Source organism: Ambystoma mexicanum, chromosome 1p (genome assembly GCF_040938575.1).
Source record: "Ambystoma mexicanum isolate Mex_15411 chromosome 1p, UKY_AmexF1_1, whole genome shotgun sequence".
NCBI classification, from domain to species: domain Eukaryota; kingdom Metazoa; phylum Chordata; class Amphibia; order Caudata; family Ambystomatidae; genus Ambystoma; species Ambystoma mexicanum.
Genome location: NC_090921.1, coordinates 4,180,270 through 4,196,064, shown reverse-complemented (window position 1 = coordinate 4,196,064; position 15,795 = coordinate 4,180,270). Strand labels below are relative to the sequence as shown.

Sequence of the window (15,795 nt, the reverse complement as noted above, 5' to 3'; positions counted from 1 at the left end):
CCACCGGCTAAGAAGAGGAGGACCACGGATAGACTGCCTTCTTGCAGCCCTTTTGCTACAGCACTAGGACATGTAGTCATTTCAGGAGCCAAAGAACTGTTTTTGGCATTAGCCAGAGGAAGTCTTTGCTTATATTGTGCTATTACTCAGAATTCCACATCGGCTTATTATTTTACAGATTTCATATTCGTCCAATGAGAGTTCTTCATTCATGAAGCTCCAATTTTAAAAGGAAACTTAAAAAAGGTGTGGCCAGTACGGGGATCGAACCCGCGACCTTGGCGTTATTAGCACCACGCTCTAACCAACTGAGCTAACCGGCCATTAATACTCAAGATCACAGCAACAGCTACCAGCAGCCACTGTCAACAGAACAATGTTCTTAGTACATTCCCATTCAGCCCTTAGCGCCTGCTGTCAGCACATCGGAAGGCAACTTGCAGCCCAGGAGACGCGCCTGACAAGATGGAGCAGGTGACATCTAGACCATTCTTTGGCATGCACTGGATAAGAGCATTTGCACAAGATGTCGTCTTTGGGCCAGTTACAACCACTTTTGGGAAGGCTTACTGCTGCCACGGACTGCTGCCATTATAGACTCCACGCTCGAGGCTACATTATGAGGGGCAGCTGTCCTGGCCAAGCCTCAATGCCTAATGACTATAGAGTTGCTCCATATATAATACGAGTGCAATTTAGGTATTTTGCACCACAAAGTTATTTGCCACTTGACTTACTTATGGCAACCTATTCTAAAGTCACTTCCAAGGTGACTCTAAGCAGTGCTTTAAGTGGGATTAGAAATTGAGGGTGGCTCTCGTTAGGGGGTTTGGCCTAGGCATGGGTGTGCTTAGTCCATGCCCCCATCAAGAGCCCCCGTCGCCTAAGAGGTGGGGGCCGCTAAAAGAAGCAGAGCTGGGGAGCACTGGCATTATTACATTTAATGCGCACAGCCCCTCCCCGGCTAAGCGGAGCAAAGGTGTGACACCAGTATGCCACAGCTCACACCCAGCAGGCAGCCTTTTCATTCAAGGAGCCACATGCTGCAATGCTTTACCACAGGCTCCTTGAATGAAAGTGATGCCTGCTGCTGATGGCTCTGTACTCTGAAACAGGAGGAGGTCTGAACTGCCCAGCTCGCCTTTTGTTTCCGAGTAGATAGCCATTAGCCAGCGTGAGTAGCGCAGGGGCTTCATGCTGGGTGATGGCTATTTACTCAGAAACAAAAGGAGGCCTGGCAGTCCAGCCCTCCTCCTGTTTCAGAGTACAGAGCCACCAGGCAGCCCGCACTGGAAGGCTGCACCTGCTGCTTGCAGGTGACAGCACTTCGGTTTAGAAAAAAAGAAAAGGCAATTGCTTTTTTTCTAAACCATAGTGCTGACACCTGCAGGCAGCTTGTGTAACCGTGCAGCCGCTGCACGGGCGGCCTCAGGTGTCAGCATGGCTGGAGCTAGTCGGGGGTGAGCCCCCGGCAGGGCCCCGGCTCAGGAGCCTTTTCTGGAGACTGCCGGGGCTCGGCCCATGCTAGCCCCAGCCCACTTAAAGCTCTGCCTCTAAGTATCAAAGACTGATGATGCTCCTTGAAATGTCTTTTTTCCGGGAAGTCACTTCTGTCCGTGCAATCCATATACAAAGTAGAATGTTTGCATGTATTTTGCCCCAGAACGCCCGGACAGAGCTCTTATAGATGAGTTTCCTGCATCTGTAATGTTCCTGCAGTTTTATTTTTTTCGTTATGTGTCAAAATACCATCAGTTACTAATGTTACCAAAAAAGTAGATTGGGGTAGAGTGGGTGGTGTGGGGGCTCGAATGAGACCGTATGCAATTGCACCCACTGCATTTAGGGGGAGGAGTAGCAGGACTTTGTTCATGGCTCACCCCCAACCCCACTCTTGAAATGCTGGCTACTCCGTGCTTCTCGGACTGTTATCCGCAATAAGCAAGTGCCCCCCCCCCATCCCAACTTTCATCTTAAAATGGGGCCTCACGGGAGGTGACACATTCTCAGCCCGCCCTGCTGGTAGGAAGGAGGTGTGAGGAGTTAAGCAGCAGCCAGGCCCCCTGCTGCCTTAACACTTCTCAGGGGTTTCAGGTGCCACCAGTGTTTAGGAAGTCATAGATAGCTGTGGAGCTAGAGAGATAAATAAGTCTTGCAATGGTGAGGTGCTCAGCAGTCTCTATGGTGCACTGTGTGGCAGGACATTCAAATGTTAGCCCAAAACGGGCTTTTCAATCAAGCCCATAGCCCAAAGTGCTTTGTGTACTGTTTGAAGCTGAACATTACTTGTACCATACTGAGAAAGAGACGCTTCAGAGAAATGGAGGCGCCTATCCTAACTTACAGCCTTGCTGTGTGCAGACAGCGCTCCTCCCCAGGGCTTTAATAAAAGATGAAGTCTTCACCTGGATCCAGGCCTGCGCGATTAGCCTACATATATGGCTTTTGCGCAGTAGGGCACACATCATCTCTGTGGCGCAATCGTTTAGCGCGTTCGGCTGTTCACCGAAAGGTTGGTGGTTCAAGCCCACCCAAGGACGCAGTTTATTTTGGATTTTGGCAAACGTGAGCCAACTCCCGTTCAAAAAAAAAAAACAACCAACGTGCAGGGTGCACTGCTTAATTCTGAAACCATATGTAAGGTGCTTCCTGTGCTGACGTTTCCCTCAAATCACACATCCATGACCAGTCTGATTGTCTTTCAATACACGCTTACATGGCCCTATAGTTCTTGTATTCTGATGTGGGAATCTGGCATAGGCGTTTGTCTTTCAAAACCCAGTTTCATGGCCCTATATTTCTGGTATTCTGATGTGGGAATCTGGCATAGGCGTTTGTCTTTCAATACCCAGTTTCATGGCCCCATAGTTCTCGTATTCTGATGTGGGAATCTGGCATAGGCGTTGTCTTTCAATATCCACTTTCATGGCCCTATATTTCTGGTAGTCTGTTGTGGGAATCTGGCATAGGCGTTTGTCTTTCAATACCCAGTTTCATGGCCCAATAGTTCTTGTTTTCCGATGTGGGAATCTGGCATAGGCGTTTGTATTTCAATACCCTTTTTCATGGGCCGATAGTTTTGGTATTCTGATGTGGGAATTTGGCATAGGTGTTTGCCTTTCGATACCCGGTTTCATGGCCCTATAGTTAGTATTTTGATGTGGGAATCTGGCATAGGGGTTGATTTTCAATACCCAGTTTCATGGCCCTACAGTTCTTGTATTCTGATGTGGGAATCTGGCATAGGCGTTTGCCTTTCAATACCCGGTTTCATGGCCCTATAGTTCTTGTATTCTGATGTGGGAATCCGGCATAGGCGTTTTTCTTTCAATACCCGATTTCATGGCCCTATAGTTCTAGTATTCTGATGTGGGAATCTGGCAGAGGCGTTGCAGCACTAGTTTGGGAAGGACACATTTTGCTATTCCATTGCCCACCCTATATAGCAGCGCTGACAACAGAGGAGTCTCCCTTAACTTTTTTGGGGGTGTCCGGGAGGTCAGGAAGGGTCCCCATTATTATGAGGGATTAATGTTGAGCGCACCACATTGATGATGGCGGATGGCAGCGAACTGGTCACAATATGTGAACCCATTTGTATCGAGTGCAGTTAGTTATGATGTTTCTTTTAATGTTACAGCTCTTTAGAATGTATACATAATCACCACGCACGTAGAGGGATAAACTGCAAATGCAACATGAAAACAATCTACACAACGGGGTGCTTTGTAAAAAGGTAGTTGGGACTCTCTTGCAAAATGCATGTTGAGATTTAAACTGACTTTCTCAGGTTTGCAGATGTCAGACAAATGAGTAAATCATTCATTTTCATCTCCTTGGTTCGCTGCTGCACATGAATTTTAAGTAGCAGGGACAGTCTTGACGGAAAGAAATATTAGTCACCTAGTAAGAAAGTCAGCTCAGAAGGAGGACACGGTTTATGATTTAAGAGTCCTGCAAGGGAACAGATGTTATCTCGCTCATTGGATTGGTGTCGCTAGAGGGCGTTGGTTTTTTGTTCGGTGGTAATAAAAGTTAGGCCTGAGGCCAGGGTATCTGACAGTTAATTGTCTTTAAAGGTCATCAGTGGCTATATGTTCTGAAGTTGTGGTCGTATAAATTAGTAGGTCTTCAGAAGCGCCAGGAGTATGGGGTATGGGTTAGTTGAGATCCTGTTTATTCAGGCCTTCCTCTATTTGCTCAAATTTGTTGTGCGGACCATGTGCAACCACAATGAAAGTTAAAGGCTTTAGGCCAGTTATTGCTAGCAATTAATTATGTTTTCAAGACCAATGTTTAACCATGTACTGACGCCATGGACTCCTACGGACCAATCCTAAGAAGGTGTGCTCTGATTATGACATGAAGATGACTATCAAGATAAAACTGACCAAGGATAAGTGGAGAATTGGGAGAAGATGGGATTCCTTTTAAAAGATTTTGGTCCAATCATATTTTGGGGGTGGATTGTTATAGAACACCTGGGATTATTGTAATTGTTGCAAAAAGGATGTAAGATGCCAACTGATGTTGTATTGTTCAAACCTGGGTTAGTTTGGTCCTGCAACACCATCTAACCACTCCCTGAAACTGTGTACAATAAACTTGCTTTATGCACAACCGTGTGCTCACTTCTTAAGTGGTGGGACTGTTTCGGTTAATGTGATTAAAGGCCCATACGCACAGGGGGCTAGAGTATGGTTTTATAAAGCTAATCTTGAGCCTAGCAACACCTCCAAGTGGGTACATAAGTGTTCATAAAATACCCCGGTACAATAACCCCTGCACCTGCAAGTTCCTGCGTGCCCACTATAAATTATGCCTTTGATTTGTGTACTCTGGCCTCCGTAGTGCTGGAAATACATATGCTGTCTCTCTGCTCCCAAGTGACCTGAGGAGAAAATTGAGGAACTAAAGTGATGCATAGGGATCACTGTTGATAAGTTACCTGTGCTGGGAATGAAAACAGGCACCAGTGGTCAAAGTGTATGAAAACAAGTAGTGGAACTATATTCCCTGCTGGCCTGCCCCGCTCCCCACAAACCACATGGCCACGTCCCCTTCCACACACAACACAAACCCCCAAACACATGCGCCTGCTGTTTAAGGGAACATTTAGTGCAGTGCAAGTTTCAACTGCTTCCTACACTTTTATTTTAAACCAAAACCATTCCGGAACGGGTTCTTTTTAAAATAAAACTATAGACACAGTAGAACCTGATTAAGAAAAGTAGAAGAGCACCGCTCCCGCTCCGTTAGACCACAGCACCTTCATGAGGTGGAGTCCAGGCACAGAATGCAATAATGTGTCAGTATCTCACCAGGAACTGGATGTATTGCCTGCAGGTTACATATAGATTGCTGTGGTAGGTGCATTAAACCACTAGGCGAGCTTATCAGGTTTCAAACCTTGGACTTGCAAGACACACATGCACACAAACACATGCTGCAAAAAACTGGACTTCCTCTGAGGCATCACGTTGAATGTTGGTGCATTTCGCTTCCTTCATCTAGTATTACTTCCATTGGCCAATGGCAACCATTTTCCACCCCAATGTTGAGGATATTTAGTTTCACAAAGAGAGACTAATCATTGGGAGTGCGAGGCATGTAAAATCGGGCCCAGCATTAAGTCTTTGTCTTCACCCTGGGGCGTATATTGATATGGGCAGAGATGTCTCCTGCCACTTTACCCGGGGACGTCAGTTGGGGGTCGCAACCTCTGAGGTCTCCCTTGCGACATCTCTGTTCTCCCTTGCAACCTCTTGAAAAAAAGTTCTCTTTTTTGTTTTTTGGGGGGGTTTTGTAGTGCAAGCTCCTAGGCTGCGGCCAGCACCATGTAGCTCTTTAAATCTGGAGTGGCTGGCTTTCTTGTTCAGGGCCGTTAAAAAAAATAAGAAAAATAAGAACAGGAGTGCCAAAAGTCTAACACTTTCAGCACTGACCCTAAATAAGAAAGAATAGGAATACCAAATAATGTGTCTTTCTGGAATGCTATACAATCATTGCTAGACTTATTAAAGGTTTATTTCAGGCACACTTCAGGGGGTGAGTCACTGATTTAGTCTGTTCTTAAACGTCTCAACTCAACCTTTCATCTTTCTGAGGTCGATAAAAGAGTACCAACACATGTTGGGTGATATTGGGTGTATATTTTTACTATATAAAGAGCTTAAGCGTAAGTGCTACATAATAACACATCATTATCATTTGGTCATGGACTTCTGCTTGCATTCACAGTAATTTGGTAATATGGGCCTATACACTCTGATCTTAACAATACATATGGCGATCGATTCTTGTATGAAATGTACATCACATTATGTACATCACACTATAGTGATATTGTAACCATATTTTTTGTGGTGTACAATGCTATGTGATGCCACTTCCTGTTTCATCAACGGGTGAATGGTTGTGTTCCATCGCTTCCTGCGATATCACTTCAGGGTGGGGTCAAATGAAATCACTTCCTGTGATGTCATCAGGGGGTCAACGGTCGTGTGATGTCACTTCCGCTACCCCTGGCATTTTGGTGAAATGACGTCCCTTTGGGGTTGCTGCCTGTTAATGATTGTTTAAACACTCACTCTCTGCTCTCAAAGCTGTGAGATTTGTTGTGCTCTTGCTTACTCCCCATTCCAAGCCGCTTCTACCCCGCCGTACTGAGCATCGTTGCGCAGTCATGCCTCCTGCCTGCAGCATTTTCAGTTGAGTGGGTGACAGCCCTGTTATCCTTTGCCAGATACCTGCTCCATTTACAGGAATTGTAATCAATTGCCTTTGCACTCACACATTTGCCGGGCATGGTTATCATTTGCACAGGCAATCAATCAGTTGCCATTCTTTGGCAATGACTGCCCAGGTCCCATAGCATTTGCCAGGATCAGAAGCTGGGCACGGCTAAGTGGGGCAGGGATGCTGCTGATAGGATATCCCAGTAGGTCCTTGACCTATTCCAAACATTGAGACCTTGTAGAGGAAACCAAGAGGAAAGATTGGTACACAGCGATTTGTTTGATGGGGGGCCTGCAAAAAAGGGGGGATGCCCAGGGGGTGTCCAAAGTTTAAGTTACCCATGGCGGGCCAGAGGGGTGCTGTGCTGCGATGTTGGGCCCATCTCCTCCCCGCAGGGTGATCCGACTCCCACAATTCAGAAGCCAGAAGACTCCTGAGATGTCAGCACACTGCAAAGTTGGAGTGATGTTATCAATTTGGGACTGGAGGGAAATACCTGTGCTGCCACCACCGGCTAAGAAGAGGAGGACCACGGATAGACTGCCTTCTTGCAGCCCTTTTGCTACAGCACTAGGACATGTAGTCATTTCAGGAGCCAAAGAACTGTTTTTGGCATTAGCCAGAGGAAGTCTTTGCTTATATTGTGCTATTACTCAGAATTCCACATCGGCTTATTATTTTACAGATTTCATATTCGTCCAATGAGAGTTCTTCATTCATGAAGCTCCAATTTTAAAAGGAAACTTAAAAAAGGTGTGGCCAGTACGGGGATCGAACCCGCGACCTTGGCGTTATTAGCACCACGCTCTAACCAACTGAGCTAACCGGCCATTAATACTCAAAATCACAGCAACAGCTACCAGCAGCCACTGTCAACAGAACAATGTTCTTAGTACATTCCCATTCAGCCCTTAGCGCCTGCTGTCAGCACATCGGAAGGCAACTTGCAGCCCAGGAGACGCGCCTGACAAGATGGAGCAGGTGACATCTAGACCATTCTTTGGCATGCACTGGATAAGAGCATTTGCACAAGATGTCGTCTTTGGGCCAGTTACAACCACTTTTGGGAAGGCTTACTGCTGCCACGGACTGCTGCCATTATAGACTCCACGCTCGAGGCTACATTATGAGGGGCAGCTGTCCTGGCCAAGCCTCAATGCCTAATGACTATAGAGTTGCTCCATATATAATACGAGTGCAATTTAGGTATTTTGCACCACAAAGTTATTTGCCACTTGACTTACTTATGGCAACCTATTCTAAAGTCACTTCCAAGGTGACTCTAAGCAGTGCTTTAAGTGGGATTAGAAATTGAGGGTGGCTCTCGTTAGGGGGTTTGGCCTAGGCATGGGTGTGCTTAGTCCATGCCCCCATCAAGAGCCCCCGTCGCCTAAGAGGTGGGGGCCGCTAAAAGAAGCAGAGCTGGGGAGCACTGGCATTATTACATTTAATGCGCACAGCCCCTCCCCGGCTAAGCGGAGCAAAGGTGTGACACCAGTATGCCACAGCTCACACCCAGCAGGCAGCCTTTTCATTCAAGGAGCCACATGCTGCAATGCTTTACCACAGGCTCCTTGAATGAAAGTGATGCCTGCTGCTGATGGCTCTGTACTCTGAAACAGGAGGAGGTCTGAACTGCCCAGCTCGCCTTTTGTTTCCGAGTAGATAGCCATTAGCCAGCGTGAGTAGCGCAGGGGCTTCATGCTGGGTGATGGCTATTTACTCAGAAACAAAAGGAGGCCTGGCAGTCCAGCCCTCCTCCTGTTTCAGAGTACAGAGCCACCAGGCAGCCCGCACTGGAAGGCTGCACCTGCTGCTTGCAGGTGACAGCACTTCGGTTTAGAAAAAAAGAAAAGGCAATTGCTTTTTTTCTAAACCATAGTGCTGACACCTGCAGGCAGCTTGTGTAACCGTGCAGCCGCTGCACGGGCGGCCTCAGGTGTCAGCATGGCTGGAGCTAGTCGGGGGTGAGCCCCCGGCAGGGCCCCGGCTCAGGAGCCTTTTCTGGAGACTGCCGGGGCTCGGCCCATGCTAGCCCCAGCCCACTTAAAGCTCTGCCTCTAAGTATCAAAGACTGATGATGCTCCTTGAAATGTCTTTTTTCCGGGAAGTCACTTCTGTCCGTGCAATCCATATACAAAGTAGAATGTTTGCATGTATTTTGCCCCAGAACGCCCGGACAGAGCTCTTATAGATGAGTTTCCTGCATCTGTAATGTTCCTGCAGTTTTATTTTTTTCGTTATGTGTCAAAATACCATCAGTTACTAATGTTACCAAAAAAGTAGATTGGGGCAGAGTGGGTGGTGTGGGGGCTCGAATGAGACCGTATGCAATTGCACCCACTGCATTTAGGGGGAGGAGTAGCAGGACTTTGTTCATGGCTCACCCCCAACCCCACTCTTGAAATGCTGGCTACTCCGTGCTTCTCGGACTGTTATCCGCAATAAGCAAGTGCCCCCCCCCCATCCCAACTTTCATCTTAAAATGGGGCCTCACGGGAGGTGACACATTCTCAGCCCGCCCTGCTGGTAGGAAGGAGGTGTGAGGAGTTAAGCAGCAGCCAGGCCCCCTGCTGCCTTAACACTTCTCAGGGGTTTCAGGTGCCACCAGTGTTTAGGAAGTCATAGATAGCTGTGGAGCTAGAGAGATAAATAAGTCTTGCAATGGTGAGGTGCTCAGCAGTCTCTATGGTGCACTGTGTGGCAGGACATTCAAATGTTAGCCCAAAACGGGCTTTTCAATCAAGCCCATAGCCCAAAGTGCTTTGTGTACTGTTTGAAGCTGAACATTACTTGTACCATACTGAGAAAGAGACGCTTCAGAGAAATGGAGGCGCCTATCCTAACTTACAGCCTTGCTGTGTGCAGACAGCGCTCCTCCCCAGGGCTTTAATAAAAGATGAAGTCTTCACCTGGATCCAGGCCTGCGCGATTAGCCTACATATATGGCTTTTGCGCAGTAGGGCACACATCATCTCTGTGGCGCAATCGTTTAGCGCGTTCGGCTGTTCACCGAAAGGTTGGTGGTTCAAGCCCACCCAAGGACGCAGTTTATTTTGGATTTTGGCAAACGTGAGCCAACTCCCGTTCAAAAAAAAAAAACAACCAACGTGCAGGGTGCACTGCTTAATTCTGAAACCATATGTAAGGTGCTTCCTGTGCTGACGTTTCCCTCAAATCACACATCCATGACCAGTCTGATTGTCTTTCAATACACGCTTACATGGCCCTATAGTTCTTGTATTCTGATGTGGGAATCTGGCATAGGCGTTTGTCTTTCAAAACCCAGTTTCATGGCCCTATATTTCTGGTATTCTGATGTGGGAATCTGGCATAGGCGTTTGTCTTTCAATACCCAGTTTCATGGCCCCATAGTTCTGGTATTCTGATGTGGGAATCTGGCATAGGCGTTGTCTTTCAATATCCACTTTCATGGCCCTATATTTCTGGTAGTCTGTTGTGGGAATCTGGCATAGGCGTTTGTCTTTCAATACCCAGTTTCATGGCCCAATAGTTCTTGTTTTCCGATGTGGGAATCTGGCATAGGCGTTTGTATTTCAATACCCTTTTTCATGGGCCGATAGTTTTGGTATTCTGATGTGGGAATTTGGCATAGGTGTTTGCCTTTCGATACCCGGTTTCATGGCCCTATAGTTAGTATTTTGATGTGGGAATCTGGCATAGGGGTTGATTTTCAATACCCAGTTTCATGGCCCTACAGTTCTTGTATTCTGATGTGGGAATCTGGCATAGGCGTTTGCCTTTCAATACCCGGTTTCATGGCCCTATAGTTCTTGTATTCTGATGTGGGAATCTGGCATAGGCGTTTTTCTTTCAATACCCGATTTCATGGCCCTATAGTTCTAGTATTCTGATGTGGGAATCTGGCAGAGGCGTTGCAGCACTAGTTTGGGAAGGACACATTTTGCTATTCCATTGCCCACCCTATATAGCAGCGCTGACAACAGAGGAGTCTCCCTTAACTTTTTTGGGGGTGTCCGGGAGGTCAGGAAGGGTCCCCATTATTATGAGGGATTAATGTTGAGCGCACCACATTGATGATGGCGGATGGCAGCGAACTGGTCACAATATGTGAACCCATTTGTATCGAGTGCAGTTAGTTATGATGTTTCTTTTAATGTTACAGCTCTTTAGAATGTATACATAATCACCACGCACGTAGAGGGATAAACTGCAAATGCAACATGAAAACAATCTACACAACGGGGTGCTTTGTAAAAAGGTAGTTGGGACTCTCTTGCAAAATGCATGTTGAGATTTAAACTGACTTTCTCAGGTTTGCAGATGTCAGACAAATGAGTAAATCATTCATTTTCATCTCCTTGGTTCGCTGCTGCACATGAATTTTAAGTAGCAGGGACAGTCTTGACGGAAAGAAATATTAGTCACCTAGTAAGAAAGTCAGCTCAGAAGGAGGACACGGTTTATGATTTAAGAGTCCTGCAAGGGAACAGATGTTATCTCGCTCATTGGATTGGTGTCGCTAGAGGGCGTTGGTTTTTTGTTCGGTGGTAATAAAAGTTAGGCCTGAGGCCAGGGTATCTGACAGTTAATTGTCTTTAAAGGTCATCAGTGGCTATATGTTCTGAAGTTGTGGTCGTATAAATTAGTAGGTCTTCAGAAGCGCCAGGAGTATGGGGTATGGGTTAGTTGAGATCCTGTTTATTCAGGCCTTCCTCTATTTGCTCAAATTTGTTGTGCGGACCATGTGCAACCACAATGAAAGTTAAAGGCTTTAGGCCAGTTATTGCTAGCAATTAATTATGTTTTCAAGACCAATGTTTAACCATGTACTGACGCCATGGACTCCTACGGACCAATCCTAAGAAGGTGTGCTCTGATTATGACATGAAGATGACTATCAAGATAAAACTGACCAAGGATAAGTGGAGAATTGGGAGAAGATGGGATTCCTTTTAAAAGATTTTGGTCCAATCATATTTTGGGGGTGGATTGTTATAGAACACCTGGGATTATTGTAATTGTTGCAAAAAGGATGTAAGATGCCAACTGATGTTGTATTGTTCAAACCTGGGTTAGTTTGGTCCTGCAACACCATCTAACCACTCCCTGAAACTGTGTACAATAAACTTGCTTTATGCACAACCGTGTGCTCACTTCTTAAGTGGTGGGACTGTTTCGGTTAATGTGATTAAAGGCCCATACGCACAGGGGGCTAGAGTATGGTTTTATAAAGCTAATCTTGAGCCTAGCAACACCTCCAAGTGGGTACATAAGTGTTCATAAAATACCCCGGTACAATAACCCCTGCACCTGCAAGTTCCTGCGTGCCCACTATAAATTATGCCTTTGATTTGTGTACTCTGGCCTCCGTAGTGCTGGAAATACATATGCTGTCTCTCTGCTCCCAAGTGACCTGAGGAGAAAATTGAGGAACTAAAGTGATGCATAGGGATCACTGTTGATAAGTTACCTGTGCTGGGAATGAAAACAGGCACCAGTGGTCAAAGTGTATGAAAACAAGTAGTGGAACTATATTCCCTGCTGGCCTGCCCCGCTCCCCACAAACCACATGGCCACGTCCCCTTCCACACACAACACAAACCCCCAAACACATGCGCCTGCTGTTTAAGGGAACATTTAGTGCAGTGCAAGTTTCAACTGCTTCCTACACTTTTATTTTAAACCAAAACCATTCCGGAACGGGTTCTTTTTAAAATAAAACTATAGACACAGTAGAACCTGATTAAGAAAAGTAGAAGAGCACCGCTCCCGCTCCGTTAGACCACAGCACCTTCATGAGGTGGAGTCCAGGCACAGAATGCAATAATGTGTCAGTATCTCACCAGGAACTGGATGTATTGCCTGCAGGTTACATATAGATTGCTGTGGTAGGTGCATTAAACCACTAGGCGAGCTTATCAGGTTTCAAACCTTGGACTTGCAAGACACACATGCACACAAACACATGCTGCAAAAAACTGGACTTCCTCTGAGGCATCACGTTGAATGTTGGTGCATTTCGCTTCCTTCATCTAGTATTACTTCCATTGGCCAATGGCAACCATTTTCCACCCCAATGTTGAGGATATTTAGTTTCACAAAGAGAGACTAATCATTGGGAGTGCGAGGCATGTAAAATCGGGCCCAGCATTAAGTCTTTGTCTTCACCCTGGGGCGTATATTGATATGGGCAGAGATGTCTCCTGCCACTTTACCCGGGGACGTCAGTTGGGGGTCGCAACCTCTGAGGTCTCCCTTGCGACATCTCTGTTCTCCCTTGCAACCTCTTGAAAAAAAGTTCTCTTTTTTGTTTTTTGGGGGGGTTTTGTAGTGCAAGCTCCTAGGCTGCGGCCAGCACCATGTAGCTCTTTAAATCTGGAGTGGCTGGCTTTCTTGTTCAGGGCCGTTAAAAAAAATAAGAAAAATAAGAACAGGAGTGCCAAAAGTCTAACACTTTCAGCACTGACCCTAAATAAGAAAGAATAGGAATACCAAATAATGTGTCTTTCTGGAATGCTATACAATCATTGCTAGACTTATTAAAGGTTTATTTCAGGCACACTTCAGGGGGTGAGTCACTGATTTAGTCTGTTCTTAAACGTCTCAACTCAACCTTTCATCTTTCTGAGGTCGATAAAAGAGTACCAACACATGTTGGGTGATATTGGGTGTATATTTTTACTATATAAAGAGCTTAAGCGTAAGTGCTACATAATAACACATCATTATCATTTGGTCATGGACTTCTGCTTGCATTCACAGTAATTTGGTAATATGGGCCTATACACTCTGATCTTAACAATACATATGGCGATCGATTCTTGTATGAAATGTACATCACATTATGTACATCACACTATAGTGATATTGTAACCATATTTTTTGTGGTGTACAATGCTATGTGATGCCACTTCCTGTTTCATCAACGGGTGAAAGGTTGTGTTCCATCGCTTCCTGCGATATCACTTCAGGATGGGGTCAAATGAAATCACTTCCTGTGATGTCATCAGGGGGTCAACGGTCGTGTGATGTCACTTCCGCTACCCCTGGCATTTTGGTGAAATGACGTCCCTTTGGGGTTGCTGCCTGTTAATGATTGTTTAAACACTCACTCTCTGCTCTCAAAGCTGTGAGATTTGTTGTGCTCTTGCTTACTCCCCATTCCAAGCCGCTTCTACCCCGCCGTACTGAGCATCGTTGCGCAGTCATGCCTCCTGCCTGCAGCATTTTCAGTTGAGTGGGTGACAGCCCTGTTATCCTTTGCCAGATACCTGCTCCATTTACAGGAATTGTAATCAATTGCCTTTGCACTCACACATTTGCCGGGCATGGTTATCATTTGCACAGGCAATCAATCAGTTGCCATTCTTTGGCAATGACTGCCCAGGTCCCATAGCATTTGCCAGGATCAGAAGCTGGGCACGGCTAAGTGGGGCAGGGATGCTGCTGATAGGATATCCCAGTAGGTCCTTGACCTATTCCAAACATTGAGACCTTGTAGAGGAAACCAAGAGGAAAGATTGGTACACAGCGATTTGTTTGATGGGGGGCCTGCAAAAAAGGGGGGATGCCCAGGGGGTGTCCAAAGTTTAAGTTACCCATGGCGGGCCAGAGGGGTGCTGTGCTGCGATGTTGGGCCCATCTCCTCCCCGCAGGGTGATCCGACTCCCACAATTCAGAAGCCAGAAGACTCCTGAGATGTCAGCACACTGCAAAGTTGGAGTGATGTTATCAATTTGGGACTGGAGGGAAATACCTGTGCTGCCACCACCGGCTAAGAAGAGGAGGACCACGGATAGACTGCCTTCTTGCAGCCCTTTTGCTACAGCACTAGGACATGTAGTCATTTCAGGAGCCAAAGAACTGTTTTTGGCATTAGCCAGAGGAAGTCTTTGCTTATATTGTGCTATTACTCAGAATTCCACATCGGCTTATTATTTTACAGATTTCATATTCGTCCAATGAGAGTTCTTCATTCATGAAGCTCCAATTTTAAAAGGAAACTTAAAAAAGGTGTGGCCAGTACGGGGATCGAACCCGCGACCTTGGCGTTATTAGCACCACGCTCTAACCAACTGAGCTAACCGGCCATTAATACTCAAGATCACAGCAACAGCTACCAGCAGCCACTGTCAACAGAACAATGTTCTTAGTACATTCCCATTCAGCCCTTAGCGCCTGCTGTCAGCACATCGGAAGGCAACTTGCAGCCCAGGAGACGCGCCTGACAAGATGGAGCAGGTGACATCTAGACCATTCTTTGGCATGCACTGGATAAGAGCATTTGCACAAGATGTCGTCTTTGGGCCAGTTACAACCACTTTTGGGAAGGCTTACTGCTGCCACGGACTGCTGCCATTATAGACTCCACGCTCGAGGCTACATTATGAGGGGCAGCTGTCCTGGCCAAGCCTCAATGCCTAATGACTATAGAGTTGCTCCATATATAATACGAGTGCAATTTAGGTATTTTGCACCACAAAGTTATTTGCCACTTGACTTACTTATGGCAACCTATTCTAAAGTCACTTCCAAGGTGACTCTAAGCAGTGCTTTAAGTGGGATTAGAAATTGAGGGTGGCTCTCGTTAGGGGGTTTGGCCTAGGCATGGGTGTGCTTAGTCCATGCCCCCATCAAGAGCCCCCGTCGCCTAAGAGGTGGGGGCCGCTAAAAGAAGCAGAGCTGGGGAGCACTGGCATTATTACATTTAATGCGCACAGCCCCTCCCCGGCTAAGCGGAGCAAAGGTGTGACACCAGTATGCCACAGCTCACACCCAGCAGGCAGCCTTTTCATTCAAGGAGCCACATGCTGCAATGCTTTACCACAGGCTCCTTGAATGAAAGTGATGCCTGCTGCTGATGGCTCTGTACTCTGAAACAGGAGGAGGTCTGAACTGCCCAGCTCGCCTTTTGTTTCCGAGTAGATAGCCATTAGCCAGCGTGAGTAGCGCAGGGGCTTCATGCTGGGTGATGGCTATTTACTCAGAAACAAAAGGAGGCCTGGCAGTCCAGCCCTCCTCCTGTTTCAGAGTACAGAGCCACCAGGCAGCCCGCACTGGAAGGCTGCACCT

At 46.6% G+C, this 15,795-nt stretch overlaps 3 non-coding genes across 3 annotated transcripts; all 3 read right to left on the bottom strand.

The window, feature by feature from the left end:
* Window positions 1-249: 249 nt before the first annotated feature.
* On the bottom strand, window positions 250-323 carry TRNAI-AAU (transfer RNA isoleucine (anticodon AAU)). Its single transcript has one exon. It is a non-coding gene; the product is annotated as a tRNA-Ile (tRNA).
* A 7,171-nt stretch (window positions 324-7,494) lies between these two features.
* On the bottom strand, window positions 7,495-7,568 carry TRNAI-AAU (transfer RNA isoleucine (anticodon AAU)). The gene has a single exon. It is a non-coding gene; the product is annotated as a tRNA-Ile (tRNA).
* Window positions 7,569-14,739: 7,171 nt separating this feature from the next.
* TRNAI-AAU (transfer RNA isoleucine (anticodon AAU)) lies at window positions 14,740-14,813 on the bottom strand. Its single transcript has one exon. It is a non-coding gene; the product is annotated as a tRNA-Ile (tRNA).
* Between the last annotated feature and the right edge of the window lie 982 nt (window positions 14,814-15,795).